We start from the raw sequence: 7741 nt of genomic DNA, 5'->3' as shown, positions 1-7741 counted from the left end.
AGGAAGGAAGGAAGGAAGGAAGGAAGAAAGAAAGAAAGAAAGAAAGAAAGAAAGAAAGAAAGAAAGAAAGAAAGAAAGAAAGAAAGAAAGAAAGAGGAAGAGGAAGAGGAAAAGAATAAAAGAATGGAGAGGGGGGCCTTGATGGAATAGGTGTGGCTTTGTTGGTATAGGTATGGCCTTGATGGAATGGGCGTGACTTGTTGGAGTGGGTGTGGCCTTGTTGGAGAAAGTGTGTCACTGCAGGTGGGCTTTGAGGTTTCAAGCACTCAACTGAGGCCTAGTATCTCTCTCTTCTTGCTGCCTGAAGATCCAGATGTTGAACTCTCAGCTCATTCTCCAGAACCATGTCTGCCTGCACACTACCACGGCCCCCGCCATGATGAAACTGTAGGCAAGCTCCAATTAAATGCTTTCCTTCATAAGAGTTGCTATGGCTGGATCTCTTCACGATAAAACACTGACTGAGGTACTTAGAGGCAAAATAATGTACATCCATAAATATGATAAAAATTTAAAAGTTTAAATGAAATGAAAAACATCCTTATAAGACATAAGTTAACAAGTTCACTAAAGAAAAAGTAGATGACCTAAAAGACCCTGTGTGGGAAAGGAATTGAAGCTGAAAGCTGAAATTAAAAGCTGTCCACAGATGTTAAGATTGGGTAAAAATGGAAAAAGGAGTCTTACAATTCTTGACAGGATCTTGCTATGTAGCCCTGGCTGTCCTGGGGCTCATGTTAAAAATAGAAATACCATGTGCTTCTAAAAATAGAAATACCACGTGATTCAGCAATTCCTCTACTAGGAATATGGTGGGAAGGCCCCGAGATGAAGTCAGGGTGTTGAAGAGACTTCCACATTCCTTACCGCCCTATTCACAATAGCACAGAAGTGACATGGCTGTCCATCAACTGATGGAAGGACAAATGAGATGCACGCACAGTCGAGTACCTTCCATCCAGAAAAGGAATGAAACTCTCTCCCCTATGACAACATTGATGGAACTGGAGATTATTAAGCTAAGAGAGATAAGCCAGGCAGAAAACGATACATACCATCCACTCTGGCATGGGTCAAAAGAAAGATGATCTTACAAAGGTGAGAGCAGAATAGTATTGCTAGAAGTTGGAAAGGCTACAAGGGAGGGGGGGGGAAGGAGGTAAAAGACTGACCTTGGATACAAAGTTACAAGGTTAAGAAATTTCAATACCTACAGACAATACCTATCTCTGAAAGCTGGAAGATGTGTTTTTATGGTTTCCTCCTATGTTAGCTGGGTTTTGTTTTGTTTTGTTTTGTTTTATAAACTTGATAGGAGTTTGAGTAATCTGGGTTGAGTAACCCAGTAGTCTGAGGTAGAGTAATTCCAATTAAGACAATATCTTGTCGGGTAGTGGTGGCACATACCTTTAATCCCAGCACTTGGGAGGCAGAGGCAGGCAGATTTCTGAGTTCGAGGCCAGCCTGGTCTACAGAGTGAGCTCCAGGACAGCCAGGGCTTCACAGAGAAACCCTGTCTTTAAAAAAAAAAAAAAAAGACAATATCTCCATCTCATCTCCATCTGATAATCCATGGGGCATTTTCTTGATTAATAACTGATATAGGCAGACCTAGCCCACTTTGGGTGATGTCACCCCTGGTTCTGAGCTGCAGGGAGCAAAAAAGGTGAACAAACCATGGGGAGCAAGGCAGAAAGCATCATTCCTGCCTCTAGGTTCCTGCCCTGGTTTCCCTTGGTGATAGACTGTGACATGAAAGTGTAGCCAAAGAAGCCCTCTCTTTGCCAAATTGCTGTGGTCACGGTGTTTATATCAAATTATTTCAAATCAATAGGAAGCAAACTAGAACACCTCCATGGAGAAATAATGAATTAAATAATAGTCAAAAATATAAATATGTTACTCAGGATTTAGCATGGACTGGGGGTATATAGCATATACTTGTAACCCCAGTACTCAGGGAGGGCTAAAGCACAAAGACTGTGAGTTCAAGACCAGTCTGAGCCACAAAGCTAGACAAAAATTATATATATATAACCAGAAATGGTGGTGCACACCTTCAGCACTTAAAAGGCAGAGGCAGAGATCTCTGTGAGTTCAAGGCCAGTATAGCCTACTTAGTGAGTTCCCAGACAGCCATGGTTATGTAGAGAGACCTTGTCTCAAAACAAACAATAAAATAAATAAACAAATAAATTAATAATAACCCATAAAGGTTCATATAGAATTTATGTGATATAAACTTAAGAAATGACTAAAATTAAATACACAAAAAGGTTTGGAAGTCAATCTTTTCTACTTTACTACCAGTCTTACTGAGCTGTGATTCAAATACACAGTTTTCTCACGTAAAGTTCACCGTTCAACTGATTCAAGATTGCAGCGGCCGCAGGGACCCAGCGTCTGTGGGACCACTCTGAGGCGCCTGGGACACACACAGAGACTTTGCGAGCTGCAGTGCTGGGGAATGAGTGTGCAGAGCTCAAAGAATCTCTGGCACAACTTAAAACTTAGGTCTTACGGGAAGATGCTTATTAAAAGTGGTTTAATGGAATTGGAGGCGTTGGGAAAGATGGAGGAGAGAAGCTGAACTAGCGGTGACAGGTTTGGAAGCATGGCCTCGTCAGGCAAAGGAGCGTGTCTTGTGAGTAGGACTGTTCCTCTGGCTGCCAGAAGGCTCAGGCTACCAATGGGCCCGCCTTGCCCAGTTGCCACCTGGCAGATCCGGCCTACCATACTGAGCCATCTCTGCTGCTGCCGCTTGCGCCGTTTGCCATGCTAGGGATGGGAGGTGCTGTCCTGTGAACTGTGATACGGTTGTGCCCAGAGCACTGGCAGGGCAGCGGCTGCTGAAGGGAGGGTGGCAGACAGCAGCCTGGAGCTACAGCAGGAACTGCCTCCAAACCTCGCTGTCAGTCTGACTCTGAGCAACAAGCTATCCAAGATGAAGAGCTGTCCATTTGCTGGATTAAGCCTCCTCCGAAGACTTCCGTGGCCCACGCTGCCATTGGAGGCCATGTTGATGTTCATGATCCAAGCAGCCACCAGCTATTTTAAACAAGGAAGCTTATTCCCTGCGGGGGTATCAGTGACTGCAAACTTATAATTGAGAATGAGAGACATCGAAGGCTTTTGTGACAATCTCTCACACCCCACCCCACCCCCAAAAAGAAACAGTCCAGACAGGAAGCTATAAAAAGAAGTCCTTAAAAATTGTGATAAAGGGGTCTGGGGAGATGGCTCAGTGGTTAAGAACACTGACTGCTCTTCCAAAGGTCCTAAGTTCAATTCCTAGCAACCACATAATGGCTCACAACCATCTGTAAAGGGACCTGATGACCTCTTCTGGTATGTCCGAAGACAGCTACAGTATACTCACATACATAAAATAAATCTTTAGGGAAAAAAAATGTGATAAAGATACTCCTTAGGGTTGATGGCTTCTGACAAGGGTGGGGGTTGGGGAAAGGATTCATTTTCTTTAAGGGCTGACCACTGGGAGTTTGTGTATTTGGGCTGGGGGTGGAGGATGGGAGAGGGTGGACACAAGGTTGGGTGGACCTGGGAGGAATGGGAAGTGAGTGTGATCAGGGTGCATTGTAAGAAATTCCAAAATAATTAATAAAAATATTATGTTAGTAAAAAATAAATAAAGTTCACAGTTCAATCTGGAGATAGCTCTGTGGTAATGCACTTTGATGGTAATGCACTTAGGTTCACTCTCTGGTACCACAAATGATAATAACGAGAATAATAATCATGGAAAATTTAAATTTTTTAGCTTATTCACAAATTTATGCAACTATCACCACTATCAATTTAAGACATACAGTGTTGGAAGCTAACCTGGGCTACAGGACCTCACAGACACCACAGCCTATGGAAAACGCAGTAGTCCTATGGGGTGCGATCTGAAACATGACCACCAGATGGCAGCCTCTGCCTACAGATGCTACAAACCAAGCATGTAGCAAGTTTAAGGAAAGATAAAAGAATCCCTAAGTCCATCCCATAATCAGCCTCCAAACGCTGACACCATTGCACACACTAGCAAGATTTTGCTGAAAGGACCCTGATATAGCTGTCTCTTGTGAGACTATGCTGGGGCCTAGCAAACACAGAAGTGGATGCTCACAGTCAACTTATTGGATGGATCACAGGGCCCCCAATGGAGGAGCTAGAGAAAGTACCCAAGGAGCTAAAGGGGTCTGAAACCCTATAGGTGGAACAAAAATATGAACTAGCCAGTACCCCCCAGAGCTTGTGTCTCTAGCTGCATATGTAGCAGAAGATGGCCAACTAGGCCATCAGTGGAAAGAGAAGCCCCTTGGTCTTACAAACTTTATATGCCTCAGTACAGGGGAACACCAGAGCCAAGAAGTGGGAGTGGGTGGGTAGGGGAGTTGGGGGGGAGGGTATGGGGGACTTTTGGGATAGCGTTGGAAATGTAAATGAAGAAAATACCTAATAAAAAAATTAAATAAAAAAAATAAATAAAAAGAATCCCTGAGATCAACCTCCTGCGGATAGGGGTGGCATTTGGTGCTGAGAGTGGCTCCTAATGGAGCTGGCCCTCTTCACCTATTAAAACTGTACACATCCTATCCCCATTCACTTAGAAATCCTGTTATCGTAATACTTCTTTAAGATTTAATGATGTGGGTATGAGTGCAAAATGTCTACGGAGGCCAGAGAAGGGCATCAGGTTCCCTAGGGCTAGGGTTATAGAAGGTTGTGACCAGACTAAGGTGGGTACTGAGAGCAGAATTCCTGTCCTCTTCAAGAGCAGCGAGCAGCAAGCTTCTCCAGCCCCTATAATACACAGGTATCCAAGTATGGCTCTCCCTGTTTTGGTGCTGAGGATCCGACCCTGAGTTTTGTGCATTCTTAGCAGCTGCTTCCTCGCTGAGCTACAACCTCAGTTCCCAGAGTCACTATCTCAAGCGCATACACACACCACACCCAGGCCGTCCTCACTGAGAAAGGGCTAAGCACGGCCAAGTGCCAAGGCTCACACTGGCTTTGCCTCTGCGTCCTTTCTCATAAACACAGGAGTAACTGGATGTGATGGCACACACCTGTAGTCCCACCCACACTGGGAGACTGAGGCAGGAAGCTCACAAGTTCAAAACCAGCCCGCACAGTGAGACCCTGCCTCAGAATAAAATGTGTGATTGTGCATAGAATTGTAGCAGAGCCTAGCCAACCACGTGTGAGGCCTCCGTTCAACCCCAGGCATCACAGAAAGGGAAAGCGGGGGGGGGGGGGGTACTGTACATTAAGCAACACTTTCCTGTGTCAATCAAAGTGCCAAGGGGCAGGGTAGAACCCATGTGCCTAGGACCGGGAGGAAACGTGGGCGAGTGTGGAGTTGATATGCACTTGGCCCTTCTCAGCCCCGGCACTTTAGTCTGGTCTCTTCAGGAACTGACCCTCAGTGTTCCTTCCTCATATCCCGTGGTCACTCTATGAGCTAGGGAAGCCACTGAGCCCAAAGTTCACACAATCCTAAGCCCTCTCTCTAGTGATCCTGGCATATTCATATCCACATTCTCTCCCCGACCCGCCACAGGGTATCGTATTGGACCTTAAACATCCTTAAACTCACAATGGATCCAAAGATAATCCTGAGCTCCTAACCCTTCTGCTGCTACCTCCCAAGTGCTGAGGTCACAGGCCATCTTAGCCTGTCCCGATATTTCTATAGGACTGGAAAAACAAGAATATCCAGTTCTCTGAAAAGAGCTTGGAGCCCCTTGTGACTTCTGTTAGACTGAAATGCTGGTCACTCTAAGCAGCCACCATGATCCCCAGGCTCGTTCTTTCTCTCTTTTTCTTCCTTTTCCTCTTCCTCCCTCTCCACGCCCCTCCCTCTTTTCCTTTTCTCCCTCCTTCCCTCCCTCCCTTTTTCTCTCTTATAAAGAGTTAAAAGCATACATGCTGTAATTTCACATTTATGGTCTTTCTCCTTACCTGGCTCTTCCACACTTCTCTTCACATCAGGTGATCCAAACTGAATCACATGGTAGGGGCTTCTCACCACCCCACAGATGGATTTAAAAGTCCGATATCTTCCTTTATTTGGAAACCATCAACCTGTGGGTTGGAGCTTTCTCTGCATGCTCTCACCATCATCCTATGGGTGGCAGCATGCTCCGTCTCTTTCTGTCTCTGTCTCTATCTTTCTCTGTGTGTGTGTGATTCTCTCTCTCTCTCTCTCTCTCTCTCTCTCTCTCTCTCTCTCACACACACACACACACACACACACACACACTTACTTTAAGCTATTCCTCTTAATTACGTTCCTCTCCAAGTTTTATAGGAAAACCTCTCTCTCCCTTTTAAAGCCCACCATGTTGCCCCTGTCCCCTTTGTAAGCTCTCCCACCTTAAAGTTCAATCATGATTCCCACAGTCATGATGTCTTTTCTCCCAATAAAGCTCCCTCTAGAAGGGCCATTTTGTGTCAGCCCCTCTCTCCTGATCCAACCACCGCCACTCTCTTACTTCTAACAGTTTCTTCCTCCTACAAAACAGGATGAGTGTGTTAGAAATCAGAGGAGAGCGGAGGTTAGTTTGGAAAAACAGCTGCCAGGAAAACATCACTGAATAATATAATTCTAAATGAATTATAGCACGAGAAAGAGCCTCGTAACCAGAGAAGGGTGGCAAGCAGACCTGGGAGTAAAATCGTCCTAAGAAGATTAGGAGAGAAAAAAAATCATCACACGAGAGGCACGTGAGGAACTTAATTAGGAGAGAGCTTCAAGCAGGAAAATAGGAGAGAGGTCACTCACTGTGCAGTGTGATGGGGGTCCTGAAGAAAAAGGTCTTCAGATCCCTGAATAAAAGGGGGTCTTCAGCCGGGCGTGGTAGCGCACATCTTTAATCCCAGCACTCGGGAGGCAAAGGCAGGCAGATTTCTGAGTTCAAGGCCAGCCTGGTCTACAAAAGTGAGTTCCAGGACAACCAGGGCTATACAGAGAAACCCTGTCTCGAAAAAAAAAAAAAAAAAAAAAAAAAAAAAAAAAAAAAAAAAAAAAGTGGGGGGGGGGGGGGGTAGGTCTTGTACTTTTATGGTTTTAGAGGGTTACCAATACATTCCCCACCATGTGACTTAGCCTGGTTTATACTATGTAACATGGAATCATGTTGTGGGTAGGTCATAAATAAATCTTGGAGCTTGAATCAGGAGTTACCACTAGCGGCGTCTTAAACTCTTGGAGTATGGAGAGTAGGGGGGTGGGAGGACATGACACTGATTTCTGACAATGAGAAGAGCGGTTAGACAGTCTATGACCAGCCACAGTTGCTTGAAACAAAGGCTTTTGCCAAATGTTAAGTAGACCGTTTTTACCAGATAGCTATAAGTCTATTTAAAAGGAAATGGAAGATGGAATGAAGCCCCAGGTGATATGGCTTACAGGTGTGAAAACTGTTTCTCCCCAAGACAGTCAGCCTGACAAGGGCCCAAATTCTTCCTAAGCCTCTCTCTGAGCCCCGCCCCTTTCCCTTTCCCACTAGCTCACCACGCAAGGATTGTGCAGTTGATATTTTTTTTAATATTTTTATTACATATTTTCCTCAATTACATTTCCAATGCTATCCCAAAAGCAGTTGATATTAAAGGAACAACATCTCCACATCCACTGTCTTAGTCAGGGTTTCTATTCCTGCACAAACATCATGACCAAGAAACAAGTTGGGGAGGAAAGGGTTTATTCGGCTTACACTTCCATACT

Source organism: Mus caroli, chromosome 8, assembly GCF_900094665.2.
Source record: "Mus caroli chromosome 8, CAROLI_EIJ_v1.1, whole genome shotgun sequence".
Taxonomy (NCBI): domain Eukaryota; kingdom Metazoa; phylum Chordata; class Mammalia; order Rodentia; family Muridae; genus Mus; species Mus caroli.
Note: the sequence above shows the minus strand (reverse complement) of the source record.